The 16414-nt window shown below is 38.3% G+C and overlaps 2 pseudogenes; both read left to right on the top strand.

Moving 5' to 3' along the window:
• The first annotated feature begins 2152 nt into the window (after positions 1–2152).
• LOC133251951 (olfactory receptor 7A17-like) lies at positions 2153–3291 on the top strand (annotated as a pseudogene).
• Positions 3292–14195: 10904 nt separating this feature from the next.
• On the top strand, positions 14196–15199 carry LOC133251842 (olfactory receptor 7C2-like; annotated as a pseudogene).
• Positions 15200–16414: the final 1215 nt, after the last annotated feature.

Raw genomic sequence — 16414 nt, 5'->3', positions numbered from 1 at the left:
GAAAGAAATGGCATCCCACTTCAGTAAACTTGCCAGAAAAATCCCATGGACAGGAGAGCCCAGCGGGCTTCAGTCCATACGATCGCAAAGAGTCAGACTGAGAAACTGAACACAGCACATATATTTGCATATGTTTGAAAATAGGAAAGTGAACAAAACAGGTGAAATCCTGCTTGCTTGGATCTTGCATTATAATGACAAGTCAGAGTACAATGGAATAAATGTATCTGTCACAGTGTGCTCAGGCTTAAATCATATAAAGTTATTCAGCTATTGAAAGGATGGGATTGTCATGGTATGTATAGAATTTTACAGGCTCTTGTCTAGGAGGTCTTTGCATGTCTTTGCATGTTGGATAAAGACTGATATTAAAGTATGCCCACTGGACTTATCAGGATGAGATCAAAACCCACAGTAGAAGAAAAACAAAGGAAAGATGCCATATAAGAAAACTGAGAAAGGGGCTTCCCTAATCTTCTATTCAATCACATAGAAAACAACTGGTAAAATACAGGACAGTCACAGGAAAAACAAGTCTCCTTCTGTTTGATATTAACAACAGTCAAAGCATATTTTATTTTGTATATTTCCTTTTGTGAATTATTATTTTATTTTCTCTGATCAGTTTTCACTAGGGGCATTCAATCTTTTGTTTGTGTTTTGTTTTGTGTTTACTTTATTTTTTAAATTTATTTTGGGGCATTCAGTCATTAAAGTGTTTCACATCATAAATTTATTACCACTTTTATCTTTTAAGCAATTTTATTATTATTATTTTTGCTTGGCATCAAATGGGGTTAATTAGGCTGCCAAAAACCAAAGAAGCTTTATCTTTCTCAAAGTCTCTCAGGGACTACCTGAGTTTATTAGATATTTTCTTTCTTGAGTCCATTTCAGTCCTCTCTCTATATATTTATGGACAGATTGTTTATGTTTATTTAATTACAAAGCAGAAAAATGGACATACCACTATGGAGCCCAAGTCTATTTGTCCATGGGAGACTTAAGAATTTCTGGGTACCATTTCTAAATTCTCTAGAGAAAAGATATTTGATCTGGACAGCTAGAGTTGTATCTACTTGGAGGCTAAACAGTGAAACAGTGTGAGAGGGAGTGAAGGAACATGGAAATAACTTGACTAGGAGGCCTGGGAATGTTGTGTGAGGGTGTGTGTCTGTGTGTGTGTGTGCATGCTTTCTGAACTGAGACCAGTCCTCAGAGTAGGGGTACCTGGAATGGTGTATTCCAAAGTAACTCATAATACAGGGACCATAACTCATCCAATAAAGTGCTAAGAAAGGGATCATTTTCAATTCACCGGATGTCTTTACAATGAGATTAATAAAGTGCAAGATTTACATACATAGTGTGGACAATGGGCTCCCTGTATCTTAAAGCCTGAGCAGCAGCAGGCAGGTTTCCTCTCTCCTCAACATCCTCTAACTTCATCTCTCATCACTCTATGGCTTATTCATTTCCCACCACACACTAGCTCATTCTGGGCCTTGAGTTTCTGAAGCACACTTCTTCCCCAGGGCCTTTGCACTGGCTGTTCCCCCTTCCAGGCACATATTCCTCAGGTAACCTTGTCTCTCCCTCTCTCTCTCTCTCTCTCCTCTCTCTCTCTCTCGTTCTTCTTTAAGGTGTCTATTAAAGTGCTACCTTATTCGCATGTCTTGGTTGAAGTCCCAATAAAAATAACACATTCTATCCACTCTTTCCTTTATACATGCTTTCCTTTTCTTCATTGCATCTGTGCTATTAGACATGTTACATTGTTATTATTTGTGTTTGATTATATTTTCTCACTGCCATAAGTCTTTAGATTGTAAAGACTTATTTTTAAACATCCCTATGCTCTGGCTCAGAGAAGGCAATGGCACCCCACTCCAATACTCTTGCCTGGAAAATCCTATGGGCAGAGGAGCCTGGTAGGCTGCAGTCCATGGGGTCGCGAAGAGTTGGACACAACTGAGCGACTTCACTTATGCTCTGGCTATGCCTGGAACATGGTCTGGAGTCAATATATATTCCTCAAATGCGTGAAAGATATTCTCAAAAACAGTAGTATACATTATGCTTGAATATCAAGCTGACAGTGGGAAAGGAATTTCTATAAAAATGGAATAAGGATGCCCTCAATGGGGACCAGGCAAGCCACCAAATACAGAAAGTAATATATTGGCTCTACAATATAAAATAGCATTAATTCTAGGTTCTTAAGTCAGTTATTAAATCTAAGTTATTAAGTTGCTTATGTGAAAATTAATCTTTTTAAATTTTTCTGGTAGTCACCTCCAGCACATGGAACTATGGAATGATACACGAATTTCAGAATTTTTTCTTCTGGGATTCTCAGATGCACCAGCACTTCAGCCTCTCATATTTGGGCTTTTCCTCTCCATGTACCTGATCTCTGTATGTGGGAACCTGCTCATCATCCTGGCTGTCAACTCAGACTCCCACCTCTACACCCCCATGTACTTCTTCCTCTCTAACCTGTCCTTTGTAGGCATCTGTTTCACCTCCACCACCATCCCAAAGATGCTATGGAACATCCAGACAGAGAGCAAAGGTATCACCTATGAAGGCTGCATCACCCAGATGTATTTTTACATGCTGTTTGCAGGATTAGATGACATTCTTCTGACAGTGATGGCCTATGATTGGTATGTGGCCATCTGTCACCCCCTGCACTACACGGTCATCATGAATCCCTGGCTCTGTGGAGTGCTGGTGCTGGTGTCCTGGATCATGGGTGTCCTGAACTCTTTGCTACAAAGTTTAATAGTTTTGGATCTGACCTTCTGTGAAGACTTAGAAATCCCCCAATTTTTCTGTGAACTCAATCAGGTCATCTAACTTGCGTGTTCTGACACCTTTCTCAACAACATGATAATATATTTTACATCACTGCTTCTGGCCATTGGTCCCCTGGCTGGAATCCTTTACTCTTACTCTAAGATAATTTCCTCCATATATAGAATAACATCAGCTCAGGAGAAGTATAAAGCATTTTCTACCTGTGCATCTCACCTCTTGGTTGTTTCCCTATTTTATTGTTCGAGCCTAGGAGTGTACCTTGGCTCTGCTGATACCCACAGCTCCCACTCAAGTGCAACAGCCTCAGTGATGTACACTGTGGTCACACCCATGCTGAACCCTTTCATCTACAGTCTGCGGAATAAAGACATAAAGAGAGCTCTGAAAGCATTTATGGGACAGCAGCTCTAACCAGGATGGCTTTCCTGCATCTCAAGAAGTGCCCTTGATTGCAGGACAAAGAGCACCTGAGCCAGGAACTGCTTTTCCTTGATCACATTGTGGAAGTAAACCTTGTTCCTTCTATTGATTTCCATGAGTGTCCCTTTCTTTGTCTCCACCTCTTTATACAATTTAAGTAACTCACTTTGCAATTCACTTCCTGAGTCTGATAAAGTTTTCCCTTTTATCCTTTGTCCCACGACAAAGGATATCTTTTGTCTCACAACAAAATTTTTCCCAAGTTTTGATCTGAAATATTTGGATATTTTTATTTCATTCGCAGAACAACAAGGATTTCTTAAGAATAATTTCTTCTCAAATAATATATACTATCCCAAGTAACTTTCATCTTATTTTCCTGAAAGGATAGTCATGTTACATAAAAGAAAAAAAGTAAATTGTTTACTTACAATTAAGGGTTAATTTATCTCCCTCATAAAAGAAGAACATGAATAATGTCTCAGGGTTCATTCTATCTCTCTGTTCCTGCATCTATAATGTATAGTTTTCCAGGTATGTCAGGGCCAAGAGTCTCATCGTCTTGTGCAAATTCCAGATAGAAAGGAAAAAGGCTGCTATGGAGCATTTCAATATTCTCACCCAATAGCTTAACATATTATCCATGACTGTCCATGATTGAAAAGGATGTGGAAAATATGGTATCTTTGCTGGGCATCTGACCATTTCCAGATATAATCAGGCTCTATCAAGAGGGAAGAGGGGAATGTAAAAGTTACATAACCCATGTGTAATGAGCAATCACAAGATTGACAATATCCAGAACATTAAAACAAACAATTGCTTGATAGAAGCAGGAAGATCTTGTCCAAAAGGACATTGATCTTCCTAATTCTTATAAAACAGTCATATTGTGTGATGAAGAAAGCACTGTCTCTAGCCAATTCCTTCAAGGAACTGAAAAACATTGTAAGGTTTTTGAATATTTCTTAACATAGGCTAGAGACATGGCACATGATAATCCACACCCTGTGGTAAAACTGAGGTGGTGATGTTGTATAATGGCTTGGGTATTGAGGTTTTGGGGGAAAAATTCAGCAGCCAACCTTGACGAGAGTGAAAGGGCAAATCCCATCTGAGTGACAAGAGCTTTCAGAATCCTAAGTAAACACCTAGTGCACTGCCTTAGAGAACAATTTCCTTTATTAACATTAATTTAGTGGCTCCAGTTAACACATATGCATCTGATTCGGGGCTTTCCTGGTGGCTCAGACAGTAAAGAATCCGCCAGCAGGGTGGGAGGCCAGGGTTTAATCTCTGGGTTGGGAAGATCCCCTGGAGAAGGACATGGCAACCCACTCCAGTATTCTTGCCTGAAGAATCCCGATGAACAGAGGAGGCTGATGGGCTACAGTCCATGGGGTCACAAAGAGTCAGACACAACTGAGCAGCTAAGCACAGTATATCTGATTCAATCCTAAAATATGATGCTGTCAAAGTACTGCACTCAATATGCCAGCAAATTTGGAAAACGCAACAATGTCCACAGGATTGGAAAAGGTCAGTTTGCATTCCGATCCAAAAAAAGAGCAATGCCAAAGACTGTTCAAACTGCTGCTGCTAAGTTGCTTCAATTGTGTCCTACTCTGTGCGACCCCATAGATGGCAGCCCACCAGGCTCCCCCATCCCTGGGATTCTCCAGGCAAGAACACTGGAGTAGGCTGCCATTTCCTTCTCCAATGCATGAAAGTGAGAAGTGAAAGTGAAGTCGCTCAGTCGTGTCTGACTCCTAGCGACCGCATGGACTGCAGCCTACCAGGCTCCTCTGTCAATGGGATTTGCCAGGCAAGAGTAATGGAGTGGGTTGCCATTGCCTTCTCCAATGTTCAAACTACCACACAATTGAACTCATTTCACATGTTAAGGTAATGCTCAAAATCCTTCAAGCTAGGCTTCAACAGTACCTGAACCAAGAACTTCCAGATGTACAAGCTGAATTTAGAAAAGGCAGAGGAACCAGAGATGAAATTGCCAACATCTCTTGGGTCATAGAAGTATCTAGGGAATTCCAGAAAAACATCTACTTCTGCTTCATTGACCATGCTTAAAGCCTTTGACTGTGTTGATCACAAAGCATTATGTAGAGGGTATATCTACCAAAAACAAATTTCAACTTGTTTGTCTGGGAATGTCTTAATTTCTCCTTCTTTAAAAAATAATTTGAGTTAAAACTCACATAAAATTAACCATTTTAAGCAAACAGTTCAGTATCATTTAGAGCATTCAAAGTATTGTACAACTACCACCTCAATCAAGTTCTAAAACATTTTCATCATTTCAACATAAAATCATTTATACATTATAAGAACAGTTGCTCCCCATTACTTCCTTTTCTAGTCCCTAAAAAAGTGTTCCATGGATGGATCTATGTATCTATATATTATATGCAGTTTATATACAAGGAATCATACAATACACACTCTTTGTGTTGAATATCCTTCACTTTCATAATATTTTGCCTTTTCATGCAAGTTGTATCATGGCTTAATTTGTTAATAGATAATATCCTTCATTTTTGAAGGATAGTTTTGCTGGATATAGTTTTGCTGGTTAAGAGCTTTCCCCCCAGAACTTTAAATCTAAGCCTCACACTTCCCACTAGAAATCAACTGTTAATTTTACTAATATACTCCTTCTGTGAGAAGTCACTTCTCTTTTGCTGCTTTCAAGATCCTCTCTGTGTTTCTCTTTTGTCAATTTGATTACAATACATCTCAGGATAGACCTCTTTAAGTTTATCCTGCTTGGAATATTTTGAGCTTCCTCAACACATAGATTCATGTCTTTCATCAACTTTGGGAACTTTTCAGTCATTATTTTTTAAAACATTTGTTCTGCCACTTTCCCTCAACTACTCTTCTGGGACTCCCTTTATACATAAATTGTTGCATCCTCCTGGTTTCTTTTAATTCTTTGTACATGGCTCTCTTTAGCTCTCAGAGAATATTTAAGACAGTTTATATTAAGCCTTTTTCTGACAAGCCCAGAGTCTCAAATTCAGATTCTACTATTTGATTTGTTCTTGTGAAAGAGTCATACTTTCTCATTTCTATGCACATTTCATATTTATCCTCCTTATTGTTGAAAATTAAATATTGTGAATATTAAATTGTCACAATTTCCGAAATCAGATATGTACCTCCTTCTTGAGATATATTGCTGTTGTATTGTAGACTGTATTTGTTTGTTTGCTTAATAATTTTTATAAACTAAATTTTATAGACTATATTTTTTGCTGTATGGGATCACTAAAGTCTCTGTTCTGTTATCTTAATGATCAACTCATGATAGATTTCATAAACTCTGGATCCAAATAAACTTTCTCAAACTTTATTGTTTGGCTGTGTGTGTGTGTGTGTTTGTGTGCACGCCTGTGTACACTTGGACTTCTTTTAATCCTCTGCTGAACATTTAATAATTATTTACCTTTGTCTTCACATACTACTTGCCCAGAGCCTTGACTATCAGTCAGAGGTGAGAAATTAGGGCTTTTTAAAATCTGATCAGGCTTTCTGCTCGGTCTTTTAAATTCTAAATATATGAATACTTTCATAGTCATACTTCCAAAGCATCTCCCTCTCCAGTCTTTCCTCCCAGAAACTTCAGTGTGCCTACTGTTTGCCCCATTTCATATCTTCTGCCCCAGACTCCAGGAGGTAGTTCATCTGTCTTTAAATGTGCTCAACAATCACATTCCACAGAGCTGCTTTCCCACCTTGAGAGAAATTCCAAGTTAGGCAAAGTAACTTGGAATCTCTTGTTCGAAGTAAATTTGGCAAATCCTTTGAGGAGTCAAGTGAAAGGTCAAAACAGAAAGCCACATCTTTTTGTTCTCCATCACTAAGAATCCACACAGGGACTGTGGTGCCATCTGCAACACCGCTACTGACCCAAGAAGTGGATGTTGGGGAAATAAAAAGTCAAATTATCAAAAAGTTTTCTAATCTGATTCCAGTTGCCTTTTTCTTAAGTGTTCACTTCTTTGTTCTGAACCATCAGTAGTTTTTCATATTCATGAAATTGATACTGACCATTTCCCCCAGTATTTTACGTGTTTTTGTGGGGTGTTAAGACATTAGAGTTTCCTGTAAAAGCAGAAATGTTTGGGAAAATGGGAGGACAGAAAGAATAGGAATTGAAATCAAAAGTATAAAGAGTTTCAAGGAAGAAATGTTGACATGTCAAACATCGGAAGATAATTAAATGGATGATCATCAGATGAGGCTGCTGCTGCTGCTGCTAAGTCACTTCAGTCGTGTCCAACTCTGTGCAACCCCATAGACAGGTACAAGTTAGTTGATATTAAAAGTGGAAGCTAGATTATGGGAGAAACTAGATGAAAAAATGTTTCGAGTATAGGAAGTACCCAGTGGTTCTAAAACTTGGGAATTCAGATCCACCATGAGCATAATAGAAAACAGCACTTCCCTCATGGATAGAGAAAAGGAAGTGAAATCTAACAGACATGCTAGATCATACCTAAGCACCCTAAGTGATGGCCTGTTCCTATTTTTTGAAAATGCTTTGATATTGTTGATTATGACTTTAAAAACAGTACCTTATGAATTAATAAAGATGGTGTTGTCCTCTGGATTGTAATATTGAGGGTCTAATGGACTTGTTTTGACCTTGTAAAGCTATGGATATCTACAGAGTCCTGCCTATATAGCCAGACATCCACCTCTTACCTTACCATATTTCTCTCACTGCATGCCTGGAAACCTCTGTAGATTGCACCTTGAATAGTGTGACTAGAAGTCATTAGAAATGGTTTTGTTGGGAATTGGGTATGTGCCAGTTCTTTGTTGACAACTCCAAGTCCAGGTGCTTGGGACTCATGTGGTCCTGAACCATTTGCCAGCATGTCTTTGATAGTCAGAGATTTCAACCAAAATGTTGAGGAAATTCTCATGGGAAAGGACACTAGAGACAAGACATATGGAGAAAAGAGCATAATGACTAAGGTGCATGGGAAGGAGTACGCATATCTCAAAGCCAAGATGCTCCCATGGGTACAAACCTAGCAGAAGAAAAGCTCCTTTCTGTTTTAGCTTCCTCACTCATGGGAACCAAATTTCTCCTAGAATAGAGTGACATGGAACAATTAACTTAATGAGAAGTTGTGAGAATTCAACCTCTGAAGCCCCAGAAATGGTAAATATGTCCCTTTCTCCTCTCACTACAGCTCCACAGTCCCAGGAAGGAGGAAGTTCAGTGGTGCCGTTTCAAAGAATGTATGCCTGATGTCACCTCCCTGCACTTCCTTGGAGCTGAGTTGACCATCCATCACCCAGGAAAGAAAGGACTGAGGAAACTAGAGACCCACTGAGGGTGTGCCATAGGAAACAGGTATGGAGACAGGCATAACTCTCAGAGTATTAACATGGGTGGCACAAATGAGGATAACACAATGGTAAGAGTCCATTTGCTAAAACATTCTACACGATTCACATCCTGGGTCTCTTTATTTTTTCTTTTTTTAATTTTATTTTATTTTTAAACTTTACAAATTGTATTAGTTTTGCCAAATATCAAAATGAATCTGCCACAGGTAGACATGTGTTCCCTATCCTGAACCCTCCTCCCTCCTCCGTCCCAACACCATCCCTCTGGGTCGTCCCAGTGCACTAGCCCCAAGCATCCAGTATCGTGCATCGAACCTGGACTGGCAATTCGTTTCATACATGATATTATACATGTTTCAATGTCATTCTCCCAAATCTTCCCACCCTCTCCCTCTGCAACAGAGTCCAGAAGACTGTTCTATACATCAGTGTCTCTTTTGCTGTCTCGTACACAGGGTTATTGTTACCATCTTTCTAAATTCCATATATATATATATATATATATATATATATATATATGCGTTAGTATACTGTATTGGTGTTTTTCTTTCTGGCTTACTTCACTCTGTATAATAGGCTCCAGTTTCATCCACCTCATTAGAACTGATTCAAATATATTCTTTTTAATGACTGAGTAATACTCCATTGTGTATATATACCACAGCTTTCTTATCCATTAAGAAATCAAAGAGGACACTAATGGATGGAGAAATATACCATGTTCATGAATTGGAAGAATCAATATAGTGAAAATGAGTATACTACCCAAAGCAATTTATAGATTTAATGCAATCCCTATCAAGCTACCAACAGTATTCTTCACAGAGCTAGAACAAATAATTTCACAATTTGTATGGAAATACAGAAAACCTCGAATAGCCAAAGCGATCTTGAGAAAGAAGAATGGAACTGGAGGAATCAACCTACCTGACTTCAGGCTCTACTACAAAGCTACAGTCATCAAGACAGTATGGTACTGGAACAAAGACAGAGATATAGATCAATGGAACAAAATAGAAATCCCAGAGATAAATCCACACACATATGGACACCTTATCTTTGACAAATGAGGCAAGAATATACAATGGATTAAAGACAATCTCTTTAACAAGTGGTGCTGGGAAATCTGGTCAACCACTTGTAAAAGAATGAAACTAGAACACTCTAACACCATACACAAAAATAAACTGAGTCTCTTTCAATCTCTTTCAGCATCCTCCTCTCTTCTGAAACCCAATTCTGAGAACATGAGAGAGTCATTTCCTAGGCAGGTTGATAGGAAATCTAGGAGTCCCCAAGGAGAGAGGGGTCTGGAATTCTCAAGGAGGAAGAAAGGACAAACTTTTCACAGTCTTTGTAGACCAGGATCTGGAGACTGGAGTCGATGAAAATGAGAGGGTAACAGGCAGGAAGGCCAGGGGTCTCCAAATGGAGGAAATAGCCTGCAAGTGTCAGACATTTTTATCTCTCTTAAGCGGCAGGAGGAAACAAACTAGCAATATTTTTTCCTTCTCTATACAAATTTAAGGGAGGTTTCTCTTAAAATACTGTGTTGCCATAATGACACCTGGTTTTGCCTGAAGTTAGCTATTCTTGAGCCTAGAGATAACCAATGCCTTTTTCTTATGGAAATGTTTGTCTTAAGCTATGCTAATGTACTATGCCTTTACCCCAAACTTTGTCTCCAAGTCGGTTCCGCCTCTTGGCCCAGAACCTACTTGACAAACCAGTATGTTATACTCAGATATTGTTCCCCTAATCTATGTAAATGAAACTATTTGTATGGTGGTCTGCCCTTCTTCAAGATTCAAGTTAATCATTTTATGGCCCAGGATAAACCATTTGGTGCCAAGATTATCCCAAAATGCATCTTATGGGTGAGGGGCCTGGTGCCATTCTGAATTTTAAGACATTCCTTTCTTTCATTAACAGACTGCTAGTGACTATATAACATCCAGCTGAAGACTAGCAGGGGGTACTCTTTCTGCCCCCTTCTGATGCCTATGTCAGAAGCTTTCTCTATCTCCTTTATACTTTAATAAAACTTTATTATACAAAAGCTCTGATCGATCAATCCTCGTCTCTGGCCCCGGACTGAATTCTTCTCCTCCGGGGGCCAAGAATCCCGGTGTATTCGCGTGATTCAACAACAACCTTTCAAACATCTCACCATTCTAGTGGGAACTGATGTCTCGGCTGCCAAAATGTCTCCAGAGGTTCTTATCCAGCTATCTTAGACATTTTTAAGGAGCCGTTACAGGTTCCTATATTCTCCTCTATCAAAGATGCACCTTCATTCTTTCATCTATCAAATTTCATTCATTCATTCAAAAAAGAAACATTCCCTGGGATTCCGTATAGTTAACACTTGCAAATATGTTTATACATCTTCTCACATTAAGTTAGTTAATGATTCTGGCTCTCAGTTTTAAATTTTGTAAAATGGGGATCATGGTACTATCCACTTCATAACATTAAGATGATTAAGTTAAAGGATAAAATGCATTTTTTAAATTTGTATTTGTTTATTTTTGGCTGTGTTAGGTCCACTGCTGCAAGGGCCTTTCTTTAGCTACAGCTTGTGTGGGCTACTGTCTAGGCATGGTGCACAGCTTCTCACTGCTGTGACTTCTCTTGTTATGGAGCATAGGCTTTAGGGCACTCAGGCTTCAGTGCCTGAGGCTCCAGGGCTCTAGAGCACCGGCTCAGGAATTGTGGCACAGGGGTTTAATTGCACCTTAGCATCTGGGATCTTCCCCAATCAGAGACCGAACATGTGTCTCCTCCACTGGCAGGCAGATCCTTTACCACAGAGCCACCAGGAAAGCCCAGGAGATAATGCCTTTTAAGTTCCTAAATTGTCCCTAACACTCTGTGATCATCTATACATATTAATCATTATCACTGCATTACTGTAAACACATATTCATTCTTTTAAAAAAGTAGTGAAGTTCAGTGTCTGCCTGAGACAGTGGGTGGAATGGGTTAAGGAGGTCAAAAGATACAGATTTCCAGTTGTAAAATGAATCATGGGACTATAATGTACAGCATGGTGACTATAGTTAATAATACTGAATAGTATATTTGGAAGTTCCTATGACACTAGATCTTAGAAGTTCTTATCACAAGAAAAAAATGTCATAATTATGTATGGAAATAGTTGTTAATTATATTATTATGGTCATCAGTTTGCAGTACATACACATATCAAATCATTATGCTATACACCTGAAACTAATATAATGTTATTTGTTAACTATACCTCAATACCAGAAAAGACAATGGCACCCCACTCCAGTACTCTTGCCTGGAAAACCCCATGGGTGGAGGAGCCTGGTAGGCTGCAGTCCATGGGGTCACTAACAGTCGGACACGACTGAATAACTTCACTTTCACTTTTCACTTTTATGCATTGGAGAAGGAAATGGCAACTCCCTCCAGTGTGCTTGCCTGGAGAATCCCAGGGACAGGGGAGCCTGGTGGGCTGCCGTCTATGGGGTCACACAGAGTCGGACACGACTGAAGTTACTTAGCAGCAGCATACCTCAATACAGGGCATCCCCGATGACTTAGCAGCAAAGAATCCACCAGCAATGCAGGAGCCACAGGAGTCGGTGGTTTTGATCCCTGGGTTGAGAAGATCCCCTAGGGGAGGAAATGCCAACCAGTTCCATTATTCCTACAGGGATAATCCCATGGACAGAGAAGCCTGGTGGCCTACAGTCCATGGGGTCACAAAGAATCAGACATGACTGAAGTGACTTAGCAGACACACACCAATTGTGATGATGATAAAAAGAGCTAAGGCTATTAAACATAGCACACGTGCTCGACATTTGGTAATCCTCAATAATTTTTAGCTTATATAATAAATTTATAATTCTCATTTATTGTATGTTTGTGGTTTCCAGTTCCTGTTCCAGATTTCTATTTTTGTTACTATTTGAAATGATTGTAATCTGTTTTTAAGAGATTTAACTGTAATTATGAATGCTATTTTTTTTCTTTCACAATCATTTTTTTCTGCCAATTTTCATTTTTGAATAATTTGAGATTTACAGAAAAGTTACACAGGTAGTAAGTACAGAGATTTCCATAATGATGATAATGTTTTGGAACTAGATAGAAATGATTTTTGTAAAACATTACAATATATCAGCATCTGCAATTGAATGTCACATTAACATAGCTATTGGTTTTTAGAAATTTGTGTTATATCAACTGCCGTATTAAAATTATATTCAGTGAAAAAGGTTTTCAGCTTTCAATTCATTATCAGAAACAAATCTATAATCTTCAAACAATAATTTCAGATCTCAAGGGTGTTAGTAGATAGTATTTGTGATTGTAAACTTTCTTTTCTTCTTCAATACTTAAAGGGGAATTCTTTTCATGTTTCTCTCACATATTTCCATGGTAATTTTGAAGGTAAGTTTTGATGTTCTAATGATTGATCTGTTTCCTACATGCTGAATTAACCAATCAATAAATTCACTTCTTAGAGATTTTCAATTTGTAATATATTCTTGCAAAGTAAAATATTTTCTTCTATATGTGTCCATTTTTCTCTTTCCTAATTTTAGGCATTTCTGTTCCTTCTCTTTCTTTTTATTGCTTTCATTAAGCACCTGATTTTCTCTATTTGACTTTTGTCAAAGAATTAGCATGGGAATTTATTTCTTGATTGTAAAATTTTTCTTCTTCATTTATTAGCTCTGCTTTTAGCTTAATTTTCTGCTTTAGTTAGCTTTGTTTTGTAAAACTTAAATGCATCTTCAAATTTTAAAATGTTTTTCACTCTTGAGATAGATTACCTGTGTGACTATTTTTGAAAGAAATAGTAGGATAAAATGAATCTAAAAATCTAGACTTTTGTTGCCACTCAAAGGTGATTCCTGTCCACAATTTAGTGTACCTTGTTATAGGTCATTTCCCCTTGGGTTTGTATAAGTATGTGTCTAATTATAAAATATTTGTATGCTGATTTAATTTCTCAAGGCCAGAAAAGCAGGTCAACTGTCCTCTCATAGCAAGTTTTGAAATTTTATTTTTATTTCCACATGATGGAATTTCTCCTTCTTAATCTTTTGTGAAGAGACATAAATTCTAGCAATGAAGAAAGTATCCCTCATAGAGCAATAGTAGAAAGAATTTTTGTTTAACACTTATTGCCTTTTTACATTTTATTTTATGAACCTTTAATATCCTATGCCTTTTTCTAAATTCATGTATTAATCTTTCTATGATTTACACTTAGGACTTTATAGATTAAATACATTAATTTTTATCAGTCAAATAGATTATTTTTTAAATCCTAATTCTCTCCATAGTATATTCTTATTTATAATTTTTCAACTTATGGTACAATTATTGATCTTATCTCCCCTTATTTCTACCAAATACTTTTTATTCAGAGAGAGCTACTGAACCTAGGAACAGATTTTCCAAGTAGCAATGGCAACCACAATTTGTTACCAAATAGATCAAATTTTTGGCTCCAAATGAATGACGTCTCCCTGGGTTTGGATTAAGGATATTTCTGTCATTCGAAGTAATTATTATCTGGAGTGAATTCTGTGTTTCTTTTCAGCTGATTCTGAACGAACGCGACAGCCACATGGAAATAAACCAAACACGAAGCTTTCTCCTCCTGGGATTCACAGAGGACCCAGACCTGCAGCCTCTCTTCTTTGGGCTGTTTCTGTCCTTGTATGTGGTCACATTTGCTGGGAACCTGGGCATCATCCTGGCCATCATCTCAGACCCCCACCTCCACACCCCCATGTACTTCTTTCTCTCCAACCTGTCATTTGCAGACATTGGTTTCACCTCCACCACCATCCCAAAGATGCTATGGAACGTCCAGACACAGAGAAAAGTTGTCACTTATGAAGGCTGCATCATCCAGATATTTTTTTTCTTTGTGTTTGGATGCCTGGACATTTTAATCCTGAGTGTGATGGCCTATGACCGCTTTGTGGCCATCTGTCACCCTCTGCACTATATGGTCATCATTAACCCCTGGGTCTGCGGGACGCTGACTCTGGGTTCCTAGTGCCTCAGTGTCACAAGCTCCCTGCTTGAGACTTTGACTGTCTTGAGGCTGCCCTTCTGCACGAACATGAAGATCCCACACTTTTTTTGTGATCTTCTTGAAGTCCTGAAGCTCACCTGTTCTGACACCCTCATCAATAACGTAGTGGTGTATTTTGGGGCTACTGTTCTAGGTGTTTTTCCTCTCTTTTGGATCCTCTTTTCTTACTCTCAGATTTTCTCCTCCATCCTGAGAATTTCATCAGCCAGGGGCAAGTATAAAGCTTTTTACACCTGTGGATCTCACCTTTTTGTGATTTCTTTGTTCTATAGCACAAGCCTAGGGGTCTACCTCAGTTCTGCAGTCACTTCATCCTCTAGGACAATTCTGGTGGCCTCAGTGATGTACACTGTGGTCACCCCCATGCTGAACCCCTTCATCTACAGTCTGAGGATCAGAGACATGAAGGGGACCCTAGGGAGACTCCTCAGCAGGGTACCATCTTTTAATGATGGGATTGTTGTAGGACTCTCATAAGTAGCAAGGGTCAAACCATTGGTCGGCATTTTTCACAATCTTGGATATATCTAAACATTAGCTTAATTTTTCTAGTTCTGTAATCACTATATCTTACTGTGCCTTGACTTTGACTATATTTAAAGATGGTGTATTATTTTTCTGGGGCTGTTATGCAAAGTACCATAAATCAGTTGGCTTAAATAACAGAAATTTATTGCCTCACAGTTCTAGAGACTAAAATTCTGAAAACAAGGGGTAAGCAGGGTCCATTCATCCTGAAGCTGTGATCAAAAACCTGGTCCATACCTAGCTTTTTTTAGTTTGTTTTCTGTAGTTTTCTAGTTTCATACAATTATGGTCAAAGAAAATGCTTGATGCAATTTCTGTTCTCTTAAATTGATTGAGGGTGTTTTGTGACCTTGTATGTGATCTATCCTGGAGATCATTTCATCTCCATTGGATAGAATTTCCTCTAGATAGCAATTTAGTTCAATTGGCCTATTGTGTCATTTAGGCCCACTGATACCTTATTGATTTTCTATCTGGATGATCTTCCCATTGGTGGAATTGAGTGTTAAAATTCTCTGCTATTATTGTATTATTGCCAGTTTCTCCCTTCATGTCTGTTAGTATTTGCTTTAAATATATAGGTGCCCCTATATTAGGTATGTGTATGCTAACAACTGTAATATCCTCATCTTGTAACCATCCCTTCATCATTATAGAATGTCCTTCTCTGTCTTTTGTTATAGCCTTTGTTTTAAACTCTATTATGTCTTACATGAGTAGAGCTACCCCTGCATTCTTGTTGTTTGCATTTGCATTAACTATCTTTTCCATCCCTTCACTTTCAGTCTGTTTGTGTCTTTAGCCCTGAAGTGAGATTTTGTAGGCAGCTTACTGAAGGACTTTTTTCCAACCAGCCACACTATTTTTTTTTTTATTGGAACGTTTAGTGCATTGGTACGTAAATATTGATAGCTATGTACTTATTGCTATTTTATTCCGTGTTTTTCAGTTGTTTTCATACTTGTTCTCTGTTCATTTCTTCTTTTTGTTTCTCCTGTTGTGGTTTGATGAGTTTATTTAATGGTATACTTGGGTTGCTTCCTGTTTTATTTTTGTTAATCTCCTATAGGTTTTTGGGTTTGTGTTTACCATGATTTCATATTTCTTCACTCATAATTATATCTACTTGAATAAGATGATAGTCATTTAAGTTCAAACATACTT

The sequence above is a fragment of the Bos javanicus genome, chromosome 7 (assembly GCF_032452875.1).
Source record: "Bos javanicus breed banteng chromosome 7, ARS-OSU_banteng_1.0, whole genome shotgun sequence".
In the NCBI taxonomy this organism is placed as follows: domain Eukaryota; kingdom Metazoa; phylum Chordata; class Mammalia; order Artiodactyla; family Bovidae; genus Bos; species Bos javanicus.
This window is presented reverse-complemented; position numbering and strand designations above follow the sequence as displayed.